This window comes from Pocillopora damicornis, chromosome 6 (genome assembly GCF_964200805.1).
Source record: "Pocillopora damicornis chromosome 6, jaPocDami1.2, whole genome shotgun sequence".
NCBI classification, from domain to species: domain Eukaryota; kingdom Metazoa; phylum Cnidaria; class Anthozoa; order Scleractinia; family Pocilloporidae; genus Pocillopora; species Pocillopora damicornis.
In genome coordinates this window covers 2740001-2752500 of record NC_142675.1, presented here as the reverse complement: position 1 = coordinate 2752500, position 12500 = coordinate 2740001, and the positions used below count along the sequence as shown (strand labels likewise).

General features: G+C 38.0%; 1 long non-coding RNA gene and 1 other non-coding gene across 2 annotated transcripts; one reads left to right on the top strand and one right to left on the bottom strand.

Annotated features, from left to right (window-relative positions):
* Positions 1 to 3534: 3534 nt before the first annotated feature.
* LOC149043453 (uncharacterized) lies at positions 3535 to 6376 on the bottom strand. Its single transcript, XR_016187868.1, has 2 exons — positions 6252 to 6376; positions 3535 to 4968 (listed from the first exon to the last, which is right to left on the bottom strand). It is a non-coding gene; the product is annotated as an uncharacterized LOC149043453 (long non-coding RNA).
* Positions 6377 to 7222: 846 nt separating this feature from the next.
* Positions 7223 to 8984, top strand: LOC113683898 (uncharacterized). The gene is made up of 2 exons (XR_016187865.1): positions 7223 to 7355; positions 7682 to 8984. It is a non-coding gene; the product is annotated as an uncharacterized LOC113683898 (transcript).
* Positions 8985 to 12500: the final 3516 nt, after the last annotated feature.

Genomic DNA, 12500 nt, shown 5'->3' with positions numbered 1-12500 from the left:
AAGCAAGGCAAATAACAAAGTAGGAACACAATGCATACAAAAAATGTTCCCAGAACTGACTTTCTAAGCTTCCGCAAAAAGTTTGATAAGTCGCTATTTTGAATTCCCTGTTGTAGTTCTTGGATTTGAAGGCCTTCAATCTGGATTTTGTGTCGCTTTAAGACTATATAAATCCTCCAGTAGACAATTATTACTACAATAGGGCAAACAGTCATAATCACGAACCCAATGACTAGTGAGCTAATAAGCAATGGATCCCAAAAGACACTAGTAGAAATAATTGCGCTAAACAGCCATATTGATATCACCGCTGCAATGACGCGCTTGTGAGTCACAAGCTCTTGATATCTGAGGTGAAGATGAACCGCTAAGAACCTGTCCAAACTTATAGTTACTACATTACAGACCGAGGATACACAAAAGAATTTCATAACAGCCATCAATCTCTTGTAGTAAATGCAGTCGATACGTTTTTGTTTTAACCAGGTGACCATAGTAGAAATGTAGAAAGGCTGGACTAATAAACCAACACCAACATCGGAGACAGCCAGGCTCAGTAATAATGTTCTCAAAGGTTTTGGCAACAACGCGGTTTTCCTTATCGCATGGATGGTAACGATGTTCAAAATGATGGTTGCACAAGACAAACAGCCGTTGAAGACACAATTAGCGACAAGTGCCGGACGAAAATCTTCAACATCCGGAGAGGTCCCGATAAAATATTCGGTGAAAAAGTCGCAAACGTTTTCAGCCATGAGAGCTGAGCGTTAAAACTACTGTGGCTCTGATATTTTCCGATTTTAAAACGGGAAATTTTAAGTTTTATGTAGCTGTCAATCACAAGCATATAACACAATCAAAGCCATCTGTACGTACAGTCAAGATGTCCCCGGCTTCAACTATGGCATTTAAATTTTTGAAAAAAGCATCGAGTATCGCTTTAACTCGGCGTTAGTTAGAACTAAAACAAATTATTTGTTCAAAACTTCAAGACATTCCAACTAAACATGGGATTTATGCTTAAAAAAAGGTAATTTAAAGGAAAGTTGTCCTTAAAATATTTTCAGCTATCAAAATGAATAAACGAAACATTATAGTCAGTAAAATTAACGAGCGCTTGAAGTATGTTTCCCTATTAATAAATTCGTTTGAATACACGGAAGACATTTTCAGAGACACAATATTTTTACATATTTCGACCGAAAGAAATACAGATAAGACATTTTATCAAACACTAATTCTGCATAAAGCGCTTAAACGAAAAGAATACAGGAAGTTTGACTATTGTTTATGTTGACGGCAGATGTAAATTAAAAATGAGGGCTGGTATTTTTGTAACATTAATACATGTAAATTAGAAGTGAAAATGCGATATTATGTTTGAATGTGAAAGACTTTAGCCTGTTAGAGTCAGTAAGTAAAGAAAGAATAAAAAAACAGCGAATAAGCAAATGACAGGACTATAAATTTTTTTCGTCCAGAAGTGAAAAGAAGTCTGCAAATGAGCGGTGTCATGGATCGTAATAATTTCGCTTTACATCTTAAAGTGATTGGTCAAGAGTTTTGCTCCATCTGTCAGCTACTCGAAAGCAAATTAAAGCCAGTAGCCTCTTAACTGATGAATAAACAAAATGACTATCATTAATTTTATCTCTAAATAATCTGCTGGTTAAAGTTTGTCCAATATTGCAAATAGAGAATCTTTAATTCAGGTTGTATTGAAAAAAGCAGAACCCAAAAAATTCAGCGCATAAAATGGGAACAAAAACACACCCTAGCGTTTGATCTTTCAAATGAAAGCCAAGGAGAAGTATTTTTATGTGTTTCAGTTCATTATATTCTTCAAGGTGGTTTTAACCACAAATTGACCAATCATAGCCCACGCAATAACTGAGAGATATAATGATGTTAGTTATTTTTTAGTTTTTTTTTAATAAAAAAAATATATTATTTATGTTAGCGTACAGAGAAAGCGGTTCGTGAAATGGAATCATCTTTCAGAATGAGAATTTTTGGCTTTTCTGTCTTTTTAACGTGTGTTTTACCACGCTTCATAAGAAATGGTAAACTACTGGACAGATGAAAGATATCAGATTACCCATGGTAACCGCGTAGATAGTTGCTCGAGAGAAAATGGAGTTCTGTGCACTTTAGCACGATCATGGTTATTGTTCCTTCACGACGAGAGTGAGTGGAAAAATTTTGAATCGCGTATTGCTTGAGGTGTTGTTGAATTGCAGCAAACATTTTGATTTGAGCAGTTCTTAAACGGCAAGCTGTATTGCAAGATTCATGATTTGTTGAGTGTGCCGATTATATTTTTTGTGTATGAATGAATTTTTGGCTTTTCTGTCTTTTTAACGTGTGTTTTACCACGCTTCATAAGAAATGGGATACTACTGGACAGATGAAAGATATCAGATTACCCATGGTAACCGTGTGGATAGTTGTTCGAGAGAAAATGGAGTTCTGTGCACTTTAGCACGATCATGGTTATTGTTCCTTCACGACGAGAGTGAGTGGAAAAATTTTGAATCACGTATTGCTCGAGGTGTTGTTGAATTGCAGCAAACATTTTTATTTGAGCAGTTCTTTAACGGCAAGCTGTGTTGCAAGATTCATGATTTGTTGAGTGTGCCGATTATATTTTTCTGGATTGGTTTGCCTGGTGCTATCTCTAGATGAATGTCTGATTAAAATTAACTATGGACGATTTTGTGTATGTTTTCGACGCCCGGAGAGAGTGATCTTGTGGAGTCGTTTGTGTTTGGCCAAGGACGAATTCAGATACCATCATAAGCATGTTTATTTGATTTTGTTATCTGGAATGAATGACTTACGGAGGTGAATTAATATGACGTGATACACTAATACACCAGTCAATGTAAACCCCCGCACCCCCCGGTCGGGACATAGCGGGGCATTTGCGGGGAATTTTCCGTTATTTGACGAGCGAAGGGGCCGCGGGTATCGGTGACTTTAACCTCTTTTGCACGTCATCCAAGAGCAGCGGGGGAGTGGACCGGGGTATTTTCCAGGTGGACTGGGTCAAGAATCGCTAGGCCGTATTAGTCCGGCAAGATGGCGGTTAACAATGGACTATAAAGACACCACAAACATTTTATACCATTTGAAAAGCATTGTATGCGGTGACGTGTGTTACTTGACAAATAAAGTTTAAACCATTTACATTAGCCTGCGTCTTCCACTCAGCAAGAGCGGAGGATGTGAGCGGGGTCGTTGGCTTCGATTAGAGGAAAAACCTGACCTTGGGGTGCGGGGCATTTTGCAACTTTAGAAGTGAGCGCTTGCCAAATGCCCCGCTATGTCCCGACCGGGGGGATGCGAGGGTTTACTTTGACTGGTGCATAACGTCGAAAATATAATAAGTCGAAGGAACAGTTTTAGTCTCGATCCACATTTTTGTCAACAAAATAAACACATACCGCTTAAAAAGATGATAGTATGGACCACGTGCGAAGCTGTCGATTGTTTCTCGAATGTTGCGCGTGTTAAATATTCAATTGTGACATCTCGTTTACATCTACTTTTATTACGTTGGTAAAACCTGTACAGACATCACACCAACCAACTTGCAAAGTGAGAAGACTATATGAAGGCTTGAAATTATATTACGATCGATTTTCACTAAGAAATGGCTCAGGAATATTCCAAAATAGTGCAAATAATCGTGAAAGCTGACCGCGGAGAAGCGATTGCGTGACGCTCAGTAAGTTATCAGATGACATGTTATCACATACCAGACGAAAAAACTCTTTAGATTCTCAGTCTGCATTTTGTACCCACTCTGCAGTCTGCAGTTTACATTTTGTACCCAGTCTACATTATTTATCCTGTCTGCAGTCTAAAGTCTACATTTTGTATTGAAGGGTATCCGTGGCACCAATACAGTTTATTTTTGATTATAGTTATTCGCACAACACACAATCTACCACAAAATACCTGTGTGTAAGTTAATTCAACATTTTCGTTCTTTGCCGTGTTAATATTCTTCTTTCCTTTTGTAAAAATGTGGACATCACTTACAATGTTCCATCAAAATTCTCATTTATTGACGGCCAAAATCAGCCGGTGGCGAATCTTCCAGTTGTCGATTTTCGTTCTCAGTCGCGAAAAATGCCAACACCAAAGCCACTGCTTACGTAACTTTCGGTTTTTCTTTTTGTATATTGGTTTTTCCCCTTCTAAGAAAGTTTGAACCTCACTGTCCGTCAGCGAGACGGATTTTTTTAGTGTTTTAGCCGCCATAATCCGTGAAAGTTCTGACAAACTACCTTGTGCCGAGAATCGTGAAGGTTAGCCGTTCATCCATCAACCTGACCGAGTGGCGCCAAAGGCGAGTGACGTGTCAGCAACTGATTGGCTATATCAACACACGTGGAAAAAATACGATCTTTTTTCACGTGTGTTGTTACGGCTTTTCTCAGGCCGAAAATCCCTGTATAACACCGCAGTTTAGGTAATAACATATATTTATCTAGAGCAGGGCATAACGGTATAGCTCTTACGTTTGTGGACGAAACAGTTACGCGTTGCAATTTTTTGTGAAAAATACTTTATAAATGCACTCAAAATTGTTTCACGAATTTGTGCAAAAAAGGTTTGTCTCATTTCTCCCTTTCATTCTCTTTTTCTTTCAGGGAGGACTGAGCTCTAATCTCCCTTTTTTACAAACTTTAATGAGAGGTTATGTTTAAATCGAACCCAGCCAACACCACTGTAAGCTCTTGTGTTCCTCATGAACCGCCCGTTCAAATTTCAGATAATCGTTATACCACCATCCCCCGGTCAGGTCATTTGAGCAGCTTTTTGGTGGAGGAGCGATCTCTTTTTGATTGGGGCGAACTGGAAGGTGGCGAACATCCAATGGAGCGACACCTCTGTAAATCACACCGTCAACTGAACGGTATCTAGTTACCGTGACATAGTAACTGGGCATTACGAGGTCTGCCAATAAAAGAAAGAGTTAAGGCTTCCACTTTCAAGGAAGTCATCACTATGCTTAAGAAGCAAGCTTTCCGACTTTTTCTCGAAGAGAGGGGGGGAGGGCAGAAGAAGTCTCTTTGGAACTACAATGACTTGAAATAAAATTACAAGGCTTCTTAAAAAAAGAAAACACGACGAAAAGTTTTTTCTCTACTTCCTTATCTCAGGTTTTTCTTTATATGATGTTAAAGTAAACAGCTTTTGTCTTTTACTTCTAATCCCTCGTTTCTAATAACAATGCCGTTTTCGTTAATTTGGATACCGCACATGAAGATTAGACGAATACTAAAAATGAACTAAGTGCATGCAATTATTCAAATCAACGCAAATGGCATTGTCAGTAGAATGAAAAGAAAATACAACAGCTGTCAACTTTGAATTCATACGTCTAGCGTGTTACAAAACCAGTACAGGTAAGGGTAATATTTCGCGGTCTCTCCACTGCACTCGACGTACATCGCCTCAATGTTTTATCAAGAGAAATTTCGAAGACATTCTATCCTGTAATTCTCTAGATGTAAAGATCTACCTTCGAGTTAGTGTCCACGAAATGTAATATTAAAAAGTACTCTTAATTCGCTAAGCTGCACTACGTCATTGATGGGAGGAACTGTTTTCAAATTAAGTACAATAGTTGAGAGTACATTTAAAATTAATCCAACGAAAAGCAGATATAACTCATTCAATTCAGCAAGTACGAGAACTAGAGGCACAAGCTAAACCAAATAGCGTGGTGGGGAATTTTGCAAGGATCATGAAAACTGCTGTCGGTGTTGTATACGTTTACTTTGCGTTCTTGGGTTGATATTTTCCTCGCATTATCCTTTTGGCTGCCCGTGTAATTACCGGCCCCAATATTGTAATAAAAATTTTTTCACCCTATAGACATACGCTTGTGTTCTTCAATTCATCACTAAACCCTGTTATTTACGGCTGGAGGATGAGACAAATTCGACACGCTACAATAGACTCACTACAAAAAGTATACACTAATCTAAGCTGTGATTCTGGACCGTGAGAGCGATATGCATTCTGCAATTCACCGTCTCATTCCGAGTGCGAACGTAAGAGCTACACCGTTATGCCACGCTCTAGATAACTAACATTATTATATCTCTAGGTTAGTACTTGGGCTATAACTGGTCAATTTAGCAGGCTGTGTATCACTGTACGGCCCGCTAAACTCAAAGGTTTGTGGTGAAAACCACCTTGAAGAATATAATGAACTGAAACACATAAAATACCTTAAAAATAATTCTCCGTGGCTTTCATTTGAATGGTCAAACGCTAGTGTTTGATCCACAGACTTTAAAAATACTTCGTGGTGCTTGATAAACTGTGCACATGGTGGAACTGCTAAATAGCTTTCATTCGAGCAGTAAAAATACAGGATGTTATCCAAGCCGGAACCACCTTATGCTGCACGATAAACTGTACCACATTAAAATACTACGCTATAGCTTTCATTTAAATAGTCAAACACTAATTTGTCATCCACACTAAGCTGGAACCCCAAAGCACCTTTCATTTGAGTGGGTCTTATTCACGGGTGTAAAGGTAGGAATCCCTTCTCACCTCATTGCAAACAGTACCATATGGAAGTTCTGTCCATTTACATTCATATGATGGCGCATATAGGTTATTCCATTATTTATAGCACCACATAAAAGTTTTCGTCTGGCATAATGGCACAAGATTCACGTGGAGTATTCTTATGCGCACAATTTTTAGGGTTCTGCTTTTTTCAATGCAACCTGAATTCAACACTCTCTATTTGCAATAGTGGACAAACTTTAACCAGCAGATTATTTAGAGAGGAAGTTTTTTAGGAAAATCATTTTGCTTATTTATTAGTAAAGTGGCAACTGGCTTTAATTTGCTTCCAAGTAGTTGACAGATGGAGCAAAACTCTTGACCAATCACTTTACGATGTAAAGCGAAACTATAACGATCCATGACACCGCTCAGTTGTAGACTTCTTTTCACTTCAGGACGAAATAAATTTATAGTCCTGTCATTTGCCTTTTCGTGTTTTTTTTTTTTTTATTCTTTCTTCACTTACTGACCCTAACAGACTAAAGTCTTTCATATTCAAACACAATATCGCATTTTTCACTTCTAATTTACATGTACTAATGTTACAAAAATAATACCAACCCTCATTTTTTATTTACAACAGCCGTCAATATAAACAATAGCCAAGCTTCCTGTATTCATTTCGTTTAAGTGCTTTATGCAGAATTGGTGTTTGATAAAATGTCTTGTCTGTATTTCTTTCGGTTGGAATATGCAAAAATATTGTGTCACTGAAGATGTCTTCCGTGTATTCAGACGAATTTAGAAATAAGGTAACATGTTTCAAGCGCTCTTTAGTCTAACTGACTATAATGTTTCATTTATTCATTTTGATGGACGAAAAATATGTTAATGACAGCCTTCCTTTAAATAACTTCTTTCGGATATAACTCTCATGTTTCGTTGGAATGTCTTGAAGCATTAAACAAATAATTTGTCTTAGTTCTAACTAACGGTGAGTTAACGCGATACTCAATGCTTTTTTTCAAAACTTCAAATGCCGGAGTTGAAGACATCTTGACTGTACGTACAGATGGCTTTGATTGTGTTCTATCCTCGTTATTGACAGCTACATATTACTTAAAATTTTTCGTTTTAGAATTGGAAATTATCACAGCCGCAGTAGTTTTAACACTCAGCTCTCATGGCGGAGAACGTTTGCGACCTTCTCAACAAACCTTCTTTCGGAACCTCTCCGGATGTTGAAGAGTTTCGTTCGGCACTTGTCGCTTATTGTGTCTTCCACAGCTGTTTGTGTTATACAACCATCATTTTGAACATCGTTACCATCCATGCGATAAGGAAAACTGCATTGTTGCCAAAACCTTTGAGAACATTATTACTGAGCCTGGCTGCCTCCGATGTTGGCGTTAGTTTGTTGGCACAGCCGCTCCATATCTTTATTCTAATCAGCTGGTTAAATCGAAAACATATCGACTGCATTTCTTATAAGAGATTGATGGTCATTATGAAATTCTTTTGTGTATCTTCGCTCTTCAATGTTGTAACCATAAGTGTGGACAGGTTCTTAGCTGTTCATCTTCATCTCAGATATCAAGAGCTTGTGACTCACAAGCGCGTCATTGCAGCGGTGATATCAATATGGCTGTTAAGCGCAATTATTTCTTCTAGTGTCTTTTGGGATCCATTGCTTTTCATCTCACAAGTCATTGGGCTAGTGATTAAGACTGTTTGCTTTATTGTGGTAGTAATTGTCTACTGGAGGATTCATATAGTCTTAAAGCGACACGTAATCCAGATTGAAGGCCTTCAAATCCAAGAAGTACAACAGGGAGTTCGAAATGGCGACTTATCTAACTTTTTGAAGCTTCGTAAGTCGTCTCTTGGGACATTTTTTGTGTGTATTGTGTTCTTAATTTGTTATTTGCCTTGCTATGTTCTCTCTTTTTTACTCCTAACTCACCTTTTAAGTTCAATCTCTTTTTACGAAGCTCGTCTCTTTGTAATGACTTTCTTTTTCCTTAACTCGTCTTTGGACCCTGTTATATACTGCTGGAAGATGGGACCCATTCGTCGCACTCTCATGGACATAAAGCGAGGCATCATCAATCGGTTCAGAGAATAACAGTTCGTTTCTGATACCGATTCGCAATGCATAAGTTAAAAGCCTCGGCCACGGTAATGTTAAACTTGATTTGTAAAAAGTACCTAAGGAAAACTAATGGATGACGAACTTTAACGGTTAGGAAAATTACGCAATGGAGTTTTATAGAGCCAAGCGTAAGAAAGTATCAGTTGCTAGTTTCAAGCGCATTTTGTATGAGAAATTTATAAATAACTAGAAAGCTTCCTCGCTACTCGAATCATTTTAAGGTTGTCATCAATTAATGTATGTATTTGTACTAGTCGATATGATAATAAATTTATAGCCTTGTTAAGTGTATAGCTTGTGAATTAAATACAAAACCGATTTTTAGGTCGCTTTATAGTGTAATAAGTGCCACGAGTTCATCGGTGTTTTTACTGCAGTTAAATATAACCCACTTTGAATAAAGCCTTTGCTTACTTACGATCACGCATAGGCTTCTAGAATTTAGTTGTGCGGTTTTTGATATAAAGAATAATACTAAGTTGACTTGACTTGATGGTTGTCCATTCGACTAAAAGTCTCAACCTTGTCATCAATAACCCGGGCACTTACTAACTTAGGCAAAGACAGAAGGCTATACATTTTATGCTAATTACACAAAGTAGAAGGAGCTCTACGCCTTTCACTCGGACGGTTAGTCCGTTTTGAAAAATTTAGCCTCAACTTTCACTTTTTTAATTGTACCCTGCACCAATCACCGCTGTTTTCGGCTATCCTGGTTTTTTTTGTTATCTTTGAACTTTCATCAGTGTTTGTCTACCATAGTAAACAAATACTTATTCCAAAAGAGAAGATTCCCTTTGGAGCTGAATAGACCTCAAATTACATGACATAGCTTCTTAATAACTCCAGTCGATGGAAGACCACTTGGCTATGTACAAAGAATGACGTTAGACTCCAACCTCGCTCCCAGGAGGAGGCTGGCTAGAGTCAGACCACAGATATCCGGATTGCGAATCACGCGCTCAGATCCACTTTAGTGCTCTCTGCCAATCTAAGAAAAATCAGTGATGCATAAAGTTAACGCTCTTGTGGAAATTCTCACTTAAGTCAGTTGCCACTAACCGATCGACAAGAAATGCCCAGATTCCTGAGATCTCCCTGTACAGATCCACCACAGGGAAAAGAAAAATGTATTTTAACCTTTTGAGAGATCATTTAATTTCTTATTTCATATTAACTTTTTATTTAATTTGTTTGTGTATATATATATAGGTAATTTAGTGTTAACAACTGAGTTGAAAACGTAAATTGGCCACCGTAAAGAGTGTAAAGGCTGACGTTTCGAGCGTTAGCTCATCGTCAGAACGATGGGAGGAGTTGGGGGTTGTATGTGGGTTTATATGCAGACAATGGAGCTACGCTATTAGTGGAAATGTGGTGACGAGAAGCAAGAATAAATTAGTTGAATGAAAAGCGCTCGCTGATACCGTGGGGATTAAGAGTGCCGATTTGGAAGAAAAATTTTTGTTCTTGTGTTTTGCGGCTTTTTGAGCTGCCTAAATGTAGGGAAAGGCCGGAAACTGCCATATGCTTTATAGAACAAGTAGGGAGATTAACGTGTCTAGCGACTGGTTTGACTGCGTCCTAGTCATTTCTTTCAACTTCGCGAAGGTGTTCTCAGAATCGGCCACGTAGTCGTCTGTATTCATATGATTGCACATATAGATGGTTGCACAATACATTGCAGCACATAACACTTTTTTTCTGGTATAATGCACAAAATTCAGATTCAGTTTTTTATACACTGAATTATTAGGGTTCTGCTTTTTTCAATACTACCTGAAGTCAACACTCTCTATTTGCAATAGTGGAAAAGTTTTTTAACTTTACCAGCTGATTATTCAGAGAGAAACATAAAGGAAAGTCATTTTGTTTGTTTATCGGTAAAGTTGCGACTGGATCTAATTGCGTCGGAGTAGCTGACAGGTGGGGCAAAATTCTCGACCAATCACTTTACAGTGTAAAGAGAAACTAATACAATCCCTGACCGTCTTTGACACCGCTCATTTGTAAACTACTCTTTACCTCTTTAAATTTATAGTCGTGTCATTGACCGATTCGTTGTTTTTCATTCCTTCGCTACTTACTGACCCTAACAGGCTAAAGTCTTTCATAGTCTAAACACAATATTGCATTTTTCACACTTAATTTACATCTATTGATGTCACAAAAAAGCCAGCCCTCGTTTTTAATTTACATCTGCCGTCAGCATAAACAATAGTCAATTTTCCTGTTTTCTTATTGTTTAAGCGCTTGACGCAGAATTATTATTTGATAAAATGTCTTATCTGTATTTCTTTCGGTTGAAATATGTAAAAATATTACATGGCCATTGCTAGACTTTTTCTGAGCTATATACAGCTTTTCATGAACTGAAGTGGATCTGGGACTTGTGAGAAGGTGGTCAAAGGGAGAGCCAAATGCGGTTTGCTTCTTTGAAGGGGGGGGAGGGCTATCTGTAATAATCTACCACCTGAAAATATTCCCAAGCTACTCCAAAACGACTGAAAAATATGCCGGTATCATCTCAGTTTAGTAAGTTTGCCGAACATTTTGAATACCTCCGAGATCCGCCACAAACGAGTACGTAATTTATTGGTAATAATTATTTGGGTCTCTCCCCCCACCCCTCATCAACCATGAAATATTCGGTCTGTATTAAGTGTATTCAAGCGAATTTAAATAGGGACATTTGTCAAGCGCTCTTTAATTTAACTGACTATAATGTTTCGTTTATTCATTTTGACAGATAAAAAATATGTTAATGACAGCTTTCCTTCAAATAACTTTTTCAGGTATAAATCCCATGTTTGCTTAAAATGTCTTGAAGCATGAAACAGATAATTTGCTTTAATTCTAACCAACGTCCAGTTAAGGCGATACTCGATACTCGACTGTACGTACAGATGGCTTCGATTGTGTTCTATCCTGGTTATCGAGAGCTTCATATGACTTAAAATTTTCCGTTTAAAATTTTGGAATCGGAAAATATCAAAGCCACAGTAGTTTTAACGCTCAGTTCTCATGGCTGAAAACGTGAGCGACATTCTCAACGAGTCTCTCTCTGGAACCTCTGCGAATGTTAAAGATTTTCGTCCGGTGCTTGTCGCTAATTGTGTCCTAAACAGCTTTTTGTCCTATACAACCATCATTTTGAACATTGTTACCATCCATGCGATAAGGAAAACCGCATTGTTGCCAAAACCTTTGAGAACATTATTACTGAGCCTGTCTGCCTCCGATGTTGGCGTTGGTTTGTTGGCACAGCCGCTCTACATTTCTTCTTTGGTGTGCTCGTTAAAACGAAAACGTATCGAGTGCATTTCCGACGAAGGATTGTTGGTCGTTATTATTTTCTTTTGTACATCCTCGCTCTTTAGTGTTGTAACCATAAGTTTGGACAGGTTCTTAGCTGTTCATCTTCATCTCAGATATCAAGAGCTTGTGACTCACAAGCGCGTCCTTGCAGCGGTGATATCAATATGGCTGTTAAGCGCAATTATTTCTTCTAGTGTCTTTTGGAATCCATTGCGTGTCAGCTTACGAGTCATTGAGCTCGTGGTTGTGACTGTTTGCCTCATTCTAGTAGTAATTGTCTACTGGAGAATTTATATAGTCTTAAAGCGACACAAAAACCAGATTCAAAGCCTTCAAATCCAAGAAGTACAACAGAGTGTTCAAAATGGCGATTTATCAAACTTTTTGAAGTTAAGAAAGTCAGCTCTTGGAACATTTTATGTATGTATTTTGTTCTTTATATGTTATTTGCCTTTCTATATTCTCTCTTTTACTCGCCTGGCCTATC